The 15,476-nt window shown below is 48.0% G+C and overlaps 1 protein-coding gene across 1 annotated transcript in view; it reads right to left on the bottom strand.

Moving 5' to 3' along the window:
• Positions 1-15,476, bottom strand: part of TTC33 (tetratricopeptide repeat domain 33) — a 234,896-nt gene that overhangs the window by 133,840 nt on the left and 85,580 nt on the right. The gene's annotated exons all lie outside the window — the stretch shown is intronic.

Genomic DNA, 15,476 nt, shown 5'->3' with positions numbered 1-15,476 from the left:
GGCATAACAACTAACGAGACCTAAAATATGATGCATGAGAGGGGAGGAGAACACCCAGTGCTGGGAGACAAGAGAGAACGAACTGGACGCAATACGGTAAGAAGGTCTGGACTTTCCACTGGACATGCATGACTATGAAAGCACCACGTCCTTCTGCGTGTTACATCCATCATAGAACCGGACTGTCCGCTTCTTCCACACCCTTCTTTCTTGCAAAGTCATACTCTATGTCTTAGTTTTTGTTATGCATGTCTTCTTCGAGAGAGAGTGCCACACCCATCCACAGATTGTGCGTGGTACTGCAGCCCAGCTCCATTCACCTCAATGCGAAGATGCAATAGCAGGCACAACCCATAGGCTGGTGTGGTGCTGTTTTTGGAAGGAAGACGCCATACACCCACCTTGTCTAGACCTCGGGAGTGACCCCATGAGGCCAAATTGTTCTGCACACATACTAAGGGTCCGGACAGTTAGCCCCATCCCTTTAACTTCTAGGTAGCAAGAAGCTGTATTGGAAGTGAGTGGGAGCTGAGCTGCAGTGACTTATCATGGCCACTATGCCGTGTATGGCGCTGTAGGCTTCTGGTTCCTGCTAGCAGTTGATCGAAAGGGGGTGCCAAAAGTAAGACACCCACCTATCTGATATTATTAACCTATCCTAAGGATAGGTCACCAATATCGAAATCCTAGAAAAGTCCTTTAAGGGAATTCTCTTAAAAGGGGCCGATTGTGGCATATTGTGGTGTGTCTAATATGTTTGGAGGGGGGGCAGTGACTGTCTCTATAACGTCGCTTCTTCTACAGTGCATGGTGCTTTTAGTAGGTGCCGCTGTGTCCTCCATGATAGAGATATTGGAGTCTCAGAAGATTACACAAAAAAGGATCATTCAGACTCCAGGCAACATTTAAAGGGATTCTACACAAACATTTTTCAGACATGTCAATTAGCTCCCCATAACCAATCGTTACCATCGCAAACACTGGTATCAGCCATTTATCAGCAAAGATTAGAGGCTTCTGAGTCTTCTCACCGTAAGCCTTAATAAATTATGTTTTCTGTCTTTTAGGTATATTGCAGCAAGGGATGTAATGCACATAACCACCATAGTACCACATGTAAAAGCTGTGACCGCTGCTGGATGCCCTTTGCTGCATTTTTCCACACTGAAGGGTGCACGCTTTGGAAAAACTGCCCCTCAACCAAATCAAAAAGTATAGATTAACACGGGGCCTGTTTCTCCTCTATGGTCATGGAGTGAGGTCTGACAATTTTGACTACATGAACAAAGGCGTACCTGGCCCCTTACAGCCTCCGATGGAGCAGGACAGGACTTTTTGTGCACAGAATTAGACTGAATAAACTCTGTACACTGCTGAATGAACTGTGAGGCGAAACGAGGAGCAGTAGAGGGCTCAAGGGTGCTTTTAAGTTTCCAAAATGGAGACAAAATACAGCCATGTAACACCAAATAAATCTTGCAGCGGTGCCCACACGTAGCCTCCCTCAGTGGTAGGAGGGGACAGAGGGGTCTGGCGGGAACTGGAGAGGACAGTAGGGAGCAGAGGGGACCAGAGAGGACAGAGGGGAGCAGAGGGGACCAGAGAGGACAGTCGGGAGCAGAGAGAAGCAGAGAGGACAGTCGGGAGCAGAGAGGACAGTCGGGAGCAGAGGGGACAAGAGAGGACAGTAGGGAGCAGAGGGGACCAGAGGGGACAAGAGAGGACAGTAGGGAGCAGAGGGGACCAGAGAGGACAGAGGGGAGCAGAGGGGACAGTCAGGAGCAGAGAGGACAGTCGGGAGCAGAGAGGACAGTAGGGAGCAGAGGGGACAGTAGGGAGCAGAGAGGACCAGAGAGGACAGTAGGGAGCAGAAGGGACAAGAGAGGACAGTATGGAGCATAAGTGACAAGAGAGGACAGTAGGGAGCAGAGGGGACAAGAGAGGACAGTAGGGAGCAAAGGGGACAGTCGGGAGCAGAGAGGACAGTCGGGAGCAGAGAGGACAGTAGGGAGCAGAGAGGACAGTAGGGAGCAGAGAGGACAGTAGGGAGCAGAGAGGACAGTAGGGAGCAGAGAGGACAGTAGAGAGCAGAGAAGACAGTAGGGAGCAGAGGGGAACAGAGGGGACCACAGAGAACAGAGGGAAGCAGAGGGGACCAGAGAGGACAGTAAGGAGCAGAGGGGACCAGAGAGGACAGTAAGGAGCAGAGGGGACCAGAGAGGACAGTAGGGAGCAGAGAGGACAGCAGGGAGCAGAGAGGACAGTAGGGAGCAGAGAGGACAGAGGGGACCAGAGAGGACAGTAGGGAGTAGAGGGGACAAGAGAGGACAGTAGGGAGCAGAGGGGAGCTGCCATATGTATACAAGGAGACCTTCAAGCATGATCTGGGTGATGAAGTCTTGAGACAAGTTGTGAATTGGAGCCACATATGCATGGCACAGACGCTCATAAGCAATGGCCATACTGAAGTCATTCTATGTTCCCCCACTAAAAAGCCACAGATGCCTCAAAAGACTACCCAGCAACGAAACAGCGATCAGGTTAAACCAAATCCTACCCTTGGCCAGACTAAGCCTGCGTCACCCCAGAAACAAACTGCAAATCCTGTCCAATGGAACAGTCAGAAGAAGAAATTGATACAGATATGGCTCCTCCACTGGTTATACCGTCAGAAGCCTCCCCCTCCAGTCTGGTTGTTGAATTAAATAACACAGAGGAGGTTGTAATACGGTATGTTGGCAAGGACTACTCTGCTGCACAAGAACACATGGAAGATGAGATGAAGGAGTTCTACAACACAAACGCGTCACCTGTCAGACCGAGCTCCTTAAAAGTGGGACAACTTGTGGCAGTTAAGGCAGATGAGGAGGCATGGCTGCGCGCTCAGATACTGTCTGTAGAACAAAACAAAATTAAGATTTTGTATGTGGACTATGGATTCAATGAAGTTGTGGATTGCACTAAAGTTTGTCGGCTGAGCAAACAATTTTACTCTCTCCCATTCCAGGCTGCAAAATGCAGACTAGCAGGTTTGGAAGCTTTCTGTGGTGACCTAGTTCTTGTGAAGGCCGTGGAGGTGAAAGCCTGTGGTAAAATTCTTGCTGTTGAGATTCTTCAGAAAGCAGAGAAGCCACTAGTGATACTCTACGACACATCGGGGGATGACGATATAAACATAAATGCCATCTGTCTTCGGGAGCTGTCTGATCATTCTTTGAGTCTACAGTTGAAGGTGAATGCTTCCTACACAAATGTGAATGTGACCAACGTTTGTTCTGATGGGACATTGTTTTGTCAGGTCCCGTCAAAAGGTCTGACGAAACTTAGCGAGACACTGCATAAAGTTGAAGCTGAATTTAATTCAAAGACTGTTACTTCTGATTTATTTGTATCCCTTCCATTCTGTGGGAAAATATGTTTGTTCTACAGCAAGGGGAAATGGGCACGTGTGGAGATAACAAGTGTCCACAGGAGTCGAGCTCTAGATGTTCAGTTTCTAGATTCTAGAACAATTGCTTCGGTGAAGGTGTCCGAACTGCGAGAAATTCCATCTTCCTTTCTACGAGAGATAATCTCCATACCACCTCAGGCCACAAGATGCTGTCTTGCTGATCTTCCTCTTAACATTGGTATGTGAACACCAGATGCAGTTTTGTGGCTCCGAAACACTGTTTTAAATTGTTCCGAATGTAGCATCAAGGTAGTGAAAATAGACGAAGCAAAAAGCATGGTGTATGTTTATCTCTTCACATCGAGGCTTTCTCTTGATGCTGAACGCAGCATTAAATCGGCAGATCACCAATGAAGAGTTGTGGAAGTTTGTCGGCTGAGCAAACAATTTTACTCTCTCCCATTCCAGGCTGCAAAATGCAGACCAGCAGGTTTGGAAGCTTTCTGTGGTGACCTAGTTCTTGTGAAGGCCGTGGAGGTGAAAGCCTGTGGTAAAATTCTTGCTGTTGAGATTCTTCAGAAAGCAGAGAAGCCACTAGTGATACTCTATGACACATCGGGGGATGACGATATATACATAAATGCCACCTGTCTTCGGGAGCTGTCTGATCATTCTTTGAGTCTACAGTTGAAGGTGAATGCTTCCTACACAAATGTGAATGTGACCAACGTTTGTTCTGATGGGACGTTGTTTTGTCAGGTCCCGTCAAAAGGTCTGACGAAACTTAGGCTACTTTCACACTTGCGTTCGGGGTTCCGCTTGTGAGCTCCGTTTGAAGGGTCTCACAAGCGGACCCGAACGCATCCGTACGGCCCCAATGCATTCTGAGTGGATGCGGATCCGCTCAGAATGTATCAGTCTGGCAGCGTTCAGCCTCCGCTCCGCAGGCGGACACCCGAACGCATCTTGCAGCGTTTTCGTGTCCGCCTGGCCGTGCGGAGCCAAACGGATCCGTCCAGACTTACAATGAAAGTCAATGGGGACGGATCGGTTTGTCTTGGCTCCGCTTTGACACGGATCCGTTAGAAACCGTTCACGTCTCTGCGCATGCCCAGTAACTTCCTGTCCCTCCCCTCATCGTCGGCCATTTTGGATTGTCGACTTGGTGAGACTGGCAAGTGAAGTTTTGTCTGTTTGTCTATCTATCTATCTATTTCTAGGAGGGGGGGCTGCTGGCACTTGGGAAGGGGTGTGTGTGTCTGGAACAGTGGGGGCTGCTGGCACTGGTGGTGGGGGCTGCCTTTATGGGGGGCTTCTGGCACTGGGGGGGCTGATGGCACTGGGGGGGGGGTGGCTGGAACTGGGGGGGTCTGCTGGCACTGCGATTATGTTTGTGGCTGGAACTGTGCGGTGCTTCTGGCACTGGCGGGGTTTATGTGGCTGGAACTGTGGTTGCTGCTGGCACTGCGGGGGTGTGTGTGGCTGGAATTGGGGGGGTCTGCTGGCACTGCAGGGGTGTTTGTGTCAGGAACTGTGCATGCAGTGCTTCTGGCACTGCAGGGGTGTTTGTGGCTGGAACTGTGCGGTGCTTCCGGCACTGGCGAGGTTTATGTGGCTGGAACTGTGCGGTGCGTCTGTCACTGGCGGGGTTTATGTGGCTGGAACTGTGGTTGCTGCTGACATTGCGGGGGTGTGTGTGGCTGGAATTGGGGGGTCTGCTGGCACTGCAGGGGTGTTTGTGGCTGGAACTGTGCGGTGCTTCCGGCACTGGCGGGGGTATGTGTAGCTGGAACTGTGGGGGCTGCTGGCATTGGGGGGCTGAGGGCACTGTGGGAAGGTTGTTTGGAACTGGGGGGCTGATGTCACTGTGGGAGGGCTGCTGGCACTATGGGGGGGGCTGCTGGCACTATTATGGCTCCTGTTGGATTAATTTTTTAAATCATTTTATTATTAGGGTCGTTCCAAAAAAAAAATTTCATTGGAAATAAGAGTTCTGCAGTGGGCAAGCACTAAACTATATTTTAAAAAGTAAGTATTATAAAAAAATTAAAAATAAATGTTGATATATGTGGAAATAGTGCTCTAAACAAGTTCCTTTAACGTTATCTGCATTTTGTCTGGTATTCTGTTGCGTACAGATGTCATCAAAGAAGTCAAAAATTAATTGGAAAAACCCACCCAGAAGGCACCGGTGTATTGAGTGGCCGGTAAGTATAAAATCAACGCTTGGAGTTTGTACTGTTTGATTCGTTGCATTAATCAGTATGTGCTCTTATTATAGATTTCTTCATCATCATCTGTGGCCGGCTCACCTGCTGCAGCTGCATCACCAGCGTCCAGGGGAGGTGGACCAAGCCCGGACCGGGGCTGTCAAGAAGTAAGTATATACACTGCTCAAAAAAATAAAGGGAACACAAAAATAACACATCCTAGATCTGAATTAATTAAATATTCTTTTGAAATACTTTGTTCTTTACATAGTTGAATGTGCTGACAACAAAATCACACAAAAATTAAAAAATGGAAATCAAATTTTTCAACCCATGGAGGTCTGGATTTGGAGTCACACTCAAAATTAAAGTGAAAAAACACACTACAGGCTGATCCAACTTTGATGTAATGTCCTTAAAACAAGACAAAATGAGGCTCAGTAGTGTGTGTGGCCTCCACGTGCCTGTATGACCTCCCTACAACGCCTGTGCATGCTCCTGATGAGGTGGCGGACGGTCTCCTGAGGGATCTCCTCCCAGACCTGGACTAAAGCATCTGCCAACTCCTGGACAGTCTGTGGTGCAACGTGACGTTGGTGGATAGAGCGAGACATGATGTCCCAGATGTGCTCAATTGGATTCAGGTCTGGGGAACGGGCGGGCCAGTCCATAGCATCAATGCCTTCGTCTTGCAGGAACTGCTGACACACTCCAGCCACATGAGGTCTAGCATTGTCTTGCATTAGGAGGAACCCAGGGCCAACCGCACCAGCATATGGTCTCACAAGGGGTCTGAGGATCTCATCTCGGTACCTAATGGCAGTCAGGCTACCTCTGGCGAGCACATGGAGGGCTGTGCGGCCCTCCAAAGAAATGCCACCCCACACCATTACTGACCCAATGCCAAACCGGTCATGCTGGAGGATGTTGCAGGCAGCAGAACGTTCTCCACGGCGTCTCAAGACTCTGTCACATGTGCTCAGTGTGAACCTGCTTTCATCTGTGAAGAGCACAGGGCGCCAGTGGCGAATTTGCCAATCTTGGTGTTCTCTGGCAAATGCCAAACGTCCTGCATGGTGTTGGGCTGTAAGCACAACCCCCACCTGTGGACGTCGGGCCCTCATATCACCCTCATGGAGTCTGTTTCTGACCGTTTGAGCAGACACATGCACATTTGTGGCCTGCTGGAGGTCATTTTGCAGGGCTCTGGCAGTGCTCCTCCTGTTCCTCCTTGCACAAAGGCGGAGGTAGCGGTCCTGCTGCTGGGTTGTTGCCCTCCTACGGCCTCCTCCACGTCTCCTGATGTACTGGCCTGTCTCCTGGTAGCGCCTCCATGCTCTGGACACTACGCTGACAGACACAGCAAACCTTCTTGACACAGCTTCTATTGATGTGCCATCCTGGATAAGCTGCACTACCTGAGCCACTTGTGTGGGTTGTAGACTCAGTCTCATGCTACCACTAGAGTGAAAGCACCGCCAGCATTCAAAAGTGACCAAAACATCAGCCAGGAAGCATAGGAACTGAGAAGTGGTCTGTTGTCACCACCTGCAGAACCACTCCTTTATTGGGGGTATCTTGCTAATTGCCTATAATTTCCAACTGTTGTCTATCCAATTTGCACAACAGCAGTGAAATTGATTGTCACTCAGTGTTGCTTCCTAAGTGGACAGTTTGATTTCACAGAAGTGTGATTGACTTGGAGTTACATTGTGTTGTTTAAGTGTTCCCTTAATTTTTTTGAGCAGTGTATATATATATAATTTTTTTTTTTAGTTAGTTAAAAATATTTCATTAAATAAAAAATAATTTTAGTTTGTTTCATCAATCTGCACCTAGAGCCGCCAGCGAGGATCCCCCAGTCGCCTCCAGAGTCCGCGGGAATGAGCGAGGCAGTCTTGAATTAAGTAGTTTTAATTTGCATTTTGTATTAGGATTTACATTTAATTTTGTATTTCCTTTTTTTCAGGGTTCTGTAGGCTCCACCAGGGAAGATGAGGAGTTCGGGGTTCCGACCATAGATAACCTGCTCCTCATCCAACTGGTGGAGGCGCGTCCAGCATTATGGGACCACTCCGACCGCCACCACGCTGATCATCATCATACCCAGCGGCTCTGGAGGGACATCTGTGCGGACGTTTTTGAGACCTGGGGGGGATCTAAATGCGGCGGCTCAGGAAAAATATGGTAAGTAAAGCAATATGTATTTTAATACATTAATATTGTTCTTTTCCTTTCATCATGCTGATTTAATTTTTTATGTTTTTTTTCTATAGTCAAACCCGGATAGATGGCCAACGCGGCCATCTATCCGGGAACGCTTCAGGAGGGATTATAACAAGGAGGTTCAGGCCCCGGGTGTCTCCGGAGGAACCTCAGGGACCCCATACATCCATACGGCGGCCCTGGGGTTCCTATAAAGGGCGATGGCACCAAGAAGGTAAATATTTTTAACAACTGTTAAACATTTTTTTGTAAAGGGGCAGTCTGAGACAGCGGAGTGTTTGGCTTCCCTGTTTTGGCCAGCCCCCTACAGTCAGAGGGACAACTGTTCTCTCCATCTGAGTGTAAGGGGCTGTCTGAGACAGCGGAGCGTTTGGCTCCCCTGTTTTGGCCAGTCCCCTATGGTATACGGTAGACATAGCATAGAACATGGATGTTTTATTTAAAGAACAATTCCTAACTTTCCTTATTTTTTTCCTACAGAACTGCCACCGTCACTCGGGAGCCTGAACAACCTCCTGAGGCGGAACCGGAACAGATCGCCAGCGCCAGCCCTCCTGTCCCTCATGTATCGGCTCAGGATAATCCGGGTCCCCTACCGAATCCCTCCGCTCATCAGAGGCTCTTAGGCTTTCGCCAAAATTTGAGAGCCCTGGTGAGCGGGCAGAGATCCGGTAGGCCAAATCGAGCTGATTATGCAAACCTTGTAGAGGTCGTTTCCGACGCTCTAGAAGGTTTTGCCCAACATCAGATGGAGTTTGGTGCTGACTTGATTCGCCGCTGGGAGGGGGCGGAGTCGGCGTTTCAACGCAGCCCAAACTACCATTATGGGCTAAGCATGATCAGTTTGATGGACTCAATGATGCCCGAGCAGTTACATAAGTTCAAGATCATGCTAGAGAACGGGTCATGGGAAATTATGCACCGCCCCCAAGCCCCACCCCCACCCCACACCTACCCCCCATCCCACTCCAGTGGCCAGTACCGCCAACCTTTCCCTTTTCCCTTCCCACCCCCCCCCGAGCATGTGTTACCTTCTCTTTCTTACTCTTCTCCTGCTCAGTATTTTCCTCCTACTTCTTTTCAAACTCCCTCCACCTCTACACATGCTCGGGTCCCCTCCTCCTCAGACCCTTCCTTTCTCCACACCCCACAATTACGCCCTGCATCCTTTCCTGTGGCCCGTAGTTTCAACTCAGTAGATCGCCAGGACAGGGGGGCTACCATCGCCAGCCCCAGACCATCAAGTCCACGACAGTCCACCTCCCGTCACCATTTTCAACAATTATAGATTTTTTGTTTATATTTATTTTAGATTTTTATTGTTAAAAAAATAAAACTTTATTTATACTTTACTATACAAACTGTGTCTGTCTTTTTATTGTCGTGTACAGGGTAACCTTGGCACTACAGCTGTGTTGAAATAAAAACTACCCTAGTCTCACTACTGTCCGTTTATTATAACACCCTTGGTAGTTTTTATATCAAAACAGCTTTAGTGCCGATGTTGTAATTAACATGACCATCAATATTGAGCTATCTTTTGGCTCTTTATTGATCGTAGACACTATGATTGGCACATGAACAAGCAAATGCTTGTTCATTGTTCAATCTTGTGCCCTTTCATATGAGCCCTTGTGGGAGTCACGGTCCATCAGCATCATCAGGAATTCATTAATAAATTGTAATTTTACTGTTTAATGATTTCCCGATGATGCTCTAATATAACTAGTGTGATTACCACAAGGGACACACAGTTTTTAAAAGGGGTATTCACATAGACAATAAGAGGATTTCGCTTGAATATGCCCCCATTGTCTGATAGGTGTGGGTAACATTGGTAGGACCCGCACCTATATCGAGAACGGAGCGGGGAGTACTGTGGCTGGACGACAACAAATTTCCTGTGGTACGTACACCACCAAGCGCTAATCCCCGCCTCTCCCATAGAAATGAATGGAGGGCGGCGGCGCAGTGCGACCTCATCCACTTTCTTGGTTCCGTTCTCAATATATGTGAGCGTACCAGCAGTGGAACCCGCACCTATAAGACAATGTAGGCATATTTTAGTGGTATGCCCCCATTGTATGAGATCAGAAAACCCCTTTAAAGCCTCTTGCACACGACTGTATGCCCCAAGAGACATACGGTCCCTGAGCGGGCCATATGTCCCGTAGTAGCATTGATCGTGCGCACAAGAGTACACAGCATCATAGTGTACAATGATTCTGTGCAAGTCGAGCTGCCCGCGGGGATATTGTCTTGCACTAATAGATCATATGAGTGCGGGACAATAGCCCAGTTTGCGGCACAACATGATCAGCATCATGATGCTCGGTACTCCCGTACGCACGATCAAGGACGATCAGGGACGATCAGGGACATATTGCCCACTAACGAACACTATACATCTTTAAGGTCATGTAGTCGTGTACAAGAGTCCGAAAGGTGTGGTCCATTATCAAAGCCGGACCAACTTTGAATTTCAACAAGATAGCCCTGGAGAAATATAGGAGTATGTCAACCCTGGGGTTCTGAATACATGAAGATGGAACCTAGAAATGCTACTTATTCCAAAACAGATCCGCTAAACGGATGGCAAAACGGAAACGAACGTGACAAACGGATCCGCAAAACAGACGGATCCGTTTGAACGGATCCGTCTGAATGGCTTCCGTTTGTCTCCGTTTAGTCAGTTTATTGACGGATCCGTTTGAAATGCATTTCAAACGGATCCGTGAAACGCTAGTGTGAAAGTAGCCTTAGCGAGACACTGCATAAAGTTGAAGCTGAATTTAATTCAAAGACTGTTACTTCTGATTTATTTGTATCCTTTCCATTCTGTGGGAAAATATGCTTGTTCTACAGCAAGGGGAAATGGGCACGTGTGGAGATAACAAGTGTCCACAGCAGTCGAGCTCTAGATGTTCAGTTTCTAGATTCTAGAACAATTGCTTCGGTGAAGGTGTCCGAACTGCGAGAAATTCCATCTTCCTTTCTACGAGAGATAATCTCCATACCACCTCAGGCCACAAGATGCTGTCTTGCTGATCTTCCTCTTAACATTGGTATGTGGACACCACATGCAGTTTTGTGGCTCCGAAACACTGTTTTAAATTGTTTTCCGAATGTAGCATCAAGGTAGTGAAAATAGACAAAGCAAAAAGCATGGTGTACGTTTATCTCTTCACATCGAGGCTTTCTCTTGATGCTGAACGCAGCATTAAATCGGCAGATCACCAATGAAGAGTTGTGGAAGCAGCAGAAGAACGTATTGCCCAGTACTGTATCAACTTTGGCAAAAGGTGGAGGAGATGCTGGAACACAAGCTGTGGTGTCCCGGAAAGAACAAAGCAGCATAACAAAGAAACCTGCCGTAGAGAAAGTCACCACCGGCACTACCTTAAATTTGCCTCCACCTCTACCTCTGCCTAAATCTGGTGAGCACATTGACATCTTTGTGTCCGTGGCTTGCCATCCTGGCCATTTCGTCTTCCAGCCTTGGAAGGAGCTGCACAAGTTAGAAGTACTTATGGAGGAAATGCTATTACACTACAGCACTACTGAAGAGAAGCGGATAGACATGGAGAAAAATAAATTGTATGCTGCAAAGGTGGATAACAAGTAAGGCTACTTTCACACTTGCGTTTTTCTTTTCCGGCATAGAGTTCCGTCACAGGGGCTCAATACCGGAAAATAACTGATCAGGCATATCCCCATGCACTCTGAATGGAGAGTAATCCGTTCAGTTTGCATCAGGATGTCTTCAGTTCAGTCGTTTTGACTGATCAGGCAAAAGAGAAAACCGTAGCATGCTACGGTTTTATCTCCGGCGAAAAAAACTGAAGACTTGCCTGAATGCCGGATCCGGCATTTTTTTCCATAGGAATGTATTAGTGCCGGATCCGGCATTCAAAATACCGGAATGCCGGATCCGTCCTTCCGGTCTGCGCATGCGCAGACCTTTAAAAATGAAAAAAAACAAAAAAACGGATCCGTTTTGCCTGATGACACCGGAAAAACGGATCCGGTATTGCAATGCATTTTTCTGACTGATCAGGCATTTTTCTGACTGATCAGGATCCTGATCAGTCTGAAAAATGCCTGATCAGTCAGAAAAAATGACATCCGTTTGCATACAGTTTGCCTGATCAGGCAGTCAGTTCAGGCAACGGAACTGCCTGCCGGAATCAAACAACGCAAGTGTGAAAGTACCCTAAGTCTTTGTGAATGCATATAATAAAAATTAACAGCAGCCTTATATAAAAAAATAAAAATAATAATAATAATAATAATAATAATAATAATAATAATAGAGTCTCAGTTTTTCATGTGACCTTCCCAAGAACCAAACCACAGAAGGTAAGTTCAATTAAAAGGGGAGTTTCTGGTCAGGTTCCCTGTGTTCCTCACCAGACCTGGGTGAGGGTATAATGTGTCATGATTTGGGACTGAGATGTTAGAGGTACATTTGGCAGCACGTTCATTCAAGCATCAAGAGGACAGGTCCTCTTTCTACAGAAAGGAAGAAGGTAAGAAGCCTTTAGGAATCTAAACTGGCAGATGTTCTTCATAAATATGGCATAAACACATTGATAAATCTGCCCCACTGTCTACAGGAGGGACCTCGGGGGCAGAGTCTAACACAGGGATTGCCCGTGTTGTTTTCTCATGCTCCGCCCCCGCACTAAGTATAATAATGTATCAGCTTATCTTGGAATGTTTCTTTAACTTTCTACACTTTCTGGAGCAGAATTTCTAGAGGGATCTTTATCACTTTGATGCCCAATCTTCAGGCGGCATGCAGCTTACATACTTCTCAGTTGCTCAAGTGACTGTTTATAACGAAAGGGTTTAAAATTTCCTGAAAGCTAGAAAAAGATTAAGAAGGTGTGATTGGCAGACATGGCATAACAACTAACGAGACCTAAAATATGAAGCATGAGAGGGGAGGAGAACACCCAGTGCTGGGAGACAAGAGAGAACGAACTGGACGCAATACGGTAAGAAGGTCTGGACTTTCCACTGGACATGCATGACTATGAAAGCACCACGTCCTTCTGCGTGTTACATCCATCATAGAACCGGACTGTCCGCTTCTTCCACACCCTTCTTTCTTGCAAAGTCATACTCTATGTCTTAGTTTTTGTTATGTATGTCTTCTTCGAGAGAGTGTGCCACACCCATCCACAGATTGTGCGTGGTACTGCAGCCAAGCTCCATTCACCTCAATGCGAAGATGCAATAGCAGACACAACCCATAGGCTGGTGTGGTGCTGTTTTTGGAAGGAAGACTCCATACACCCACCTTGTCTAGACCTCGGGAGTGACCCTATGAGGCCAAATTGTTCTGCCCACATACTAAGGGTCCGGACAGTTAGCCCCATCCCTTTCTCTCCTAGGTGGCAAGAAGCTGTATTGGAAGTGAGTGGGAGCTGAGCTGCAGTGACTTATCATGGCCACTATGCCGTGTATGGCGCTGTAGGCTTCTGGTTCCTGCTAGCAGTTGATCGAAAGGGGGTGCCAAAAGTAAGACAACCACCTATCTGATATTATTAACCTATCCTAAGGATAGGTCACCAATATCGAAATCCTAGAAAAGCCCTTTAAGGGAATTCTCTTAAAAGGGGCCGATTGTGGCATATTGTGGTGTGTCTAATATGTTTGGGGGGGGGGGGGGGGCAGTGACTGTCTCTATAACGTCGCTTCTTCTACAGTGCATGGTGCTTTTAGTAGGTGCCGCTGTGTCCTCCATGATAGAGATAATGGAGTCTCAGAAGATTACACAAAAAGGATCATTCAGACTCCAGGCAACATTTAAAGGGATTCTACACAAACATTTTTCAGACATGTCAATTAGCTCCCCATAACCCATCGTTACCATTGCAAACACTGGTATCAGCCATTTATCAGCAAAGATTACAGGCTTCTGAGTCTTCTCACCGTAAGCCATAATAAATAATGTTTTCTGTCTTTTAGGTATATGGCAGCAAGGGGTGTAACGCGCATAATAACCATAGTACCACATGTAAAAGCTGTGACCGCTGCTGGATGCCCTTTGCTGCTTTGAGATCAGAGAAGACAGTAGGGAGCAGAGGGAAACAGAGGGGACCACAGAGAACAGAGGGAAGCAGAGGGGACCAGAGAGGACAGTAAGGAGCAGAGGGGACCAGAGAGGACAGTAAGGGGCAGAGGGGACCAGAGAGGACAGTAGGGAGCAGAGAGGACAGTCGGGAGCAGAGAGGACAGTCGGGAGCAGAGAGGACAGCAGGGAGCAGAGAGGACAGCAGGGAGCAGAGAGGACAGCAGGGAGCAGAGAGGACAGTAGGGAGCAGAGGGGAACAGAGGGAACCACAGAGAACAGAGGGAAGCAGAGGGGACCAGAGAGAACAGTAAGGAGCAGAGGGGACCAGAGAGGACAGTCGGGAGCAGAGAGGACAGTCGGGAGCAGAGAGGACAGTCGGGAGCAGAGAGGACAGAGGGGACCAGAGAGGACAGTAGGGAGTAGAGGGGACCAGAGAGGACAGTAGGGAGCAGAGGGGACCAGAGAGGACAGTAGGGAGCAGAGGGGACCACAGAGAACAGAGGGGAGCAGAGAGGACAGTAAGGAGCAGAGGGGACCAGAGAGGACAGTAGGGAGCAGAGGGGACCAGAGAGGACCACAGAGGACAGAGGGATTGGAGGGGACAGTGGGGTCTGGAAAGCACAGAGGGGAGTGGAGGCGACAGTGGGGTCTGGAGAGCACAGAGGGCAACTGAGGGGAAAGACAGGAATGGAGGGGGCTGGGGGAGATAGAGGGGACCAGAGTGGACAGATGGGACACAGAGGGGACTGGATGGGACACAGTGGACTGGATTGGACACAGGGGACCAGAAGAAACAGAGAGCAGTGGAGGAGATAGAGGAGGCCCAGGGGACAGAGGAGTCCGGAGGTACTATTAATGCCTGTACAGTTTCGCAGGTTACTAATTTGATCCTGCTGCAGCATGTAAAGCTGCACAGTACTCGCCTGTTCATTGGGTAATTGGGTCTTTCATGCAGTCACCTAAATGATCATTTGCCAGCAGGAGATCGTGTCGTCTAAACAGCACTCTGCTGCTGGCAAACAATCATTCTGTGTGGGGACAGGTGAAAAAAAGAAATGGGAATGTTGAAATCCAACATGCTCAGTCTTCTTTTCCCCCATGTGCCACCGAAGGATAATCGCAAGAACCCCCTTCAGAATAGTCAACCGGCGTATTTGGCCGACATTCGCCTATTGTGCTGGGGCAGCAGAGTTCTGGAGAGAGAAGAGGCGGTCGGTGCGCAGCCGCATGGTGCTTCCATTTAGCACAGTATGATGCACGTAGTATTGATTAAAGTGATTTCCAACTAAGCAGTGAAAACAGTACACGTTCTGTAAAATAATGTCAGGCCACAAATCGGCCTACATGTAAGACTTCCCACAGAGGGCTAGAAATAGATTATATCTAGCACTTGCCAGATTATTGATCGGATTACCAGAGTCCCAAGAGATTTCTCTAGTAGATCAATTAGCAGGTATATGGAATAGACTGCATGTGAAGAATATGAGGAATAACACCCGAGCTGCAGTGATTTCCTCCACCGTCCACCACCCTGGTCTGAGGTCCAAGAAGGCTTCTGAAAGTCGGG

Source organism: Bufo bufo, chromosome 2 (assembly GCF_905171765.1).
Source record: "Bufo bufo chromosome 2, aBufBuf1.1, whole genome shotgun sequence".
NCBI classification, from domain to species: Eukaryota; Metazoa; Chordata; class Amphibia; order Anura; family Bufonidae; genus Bufo; species Bufo bufo.
The sequence above is the reverse complement of the archived record's forward strand: the minus strand, read 5'-3'. Positions and strand labels throughout refer to the sequence as shown.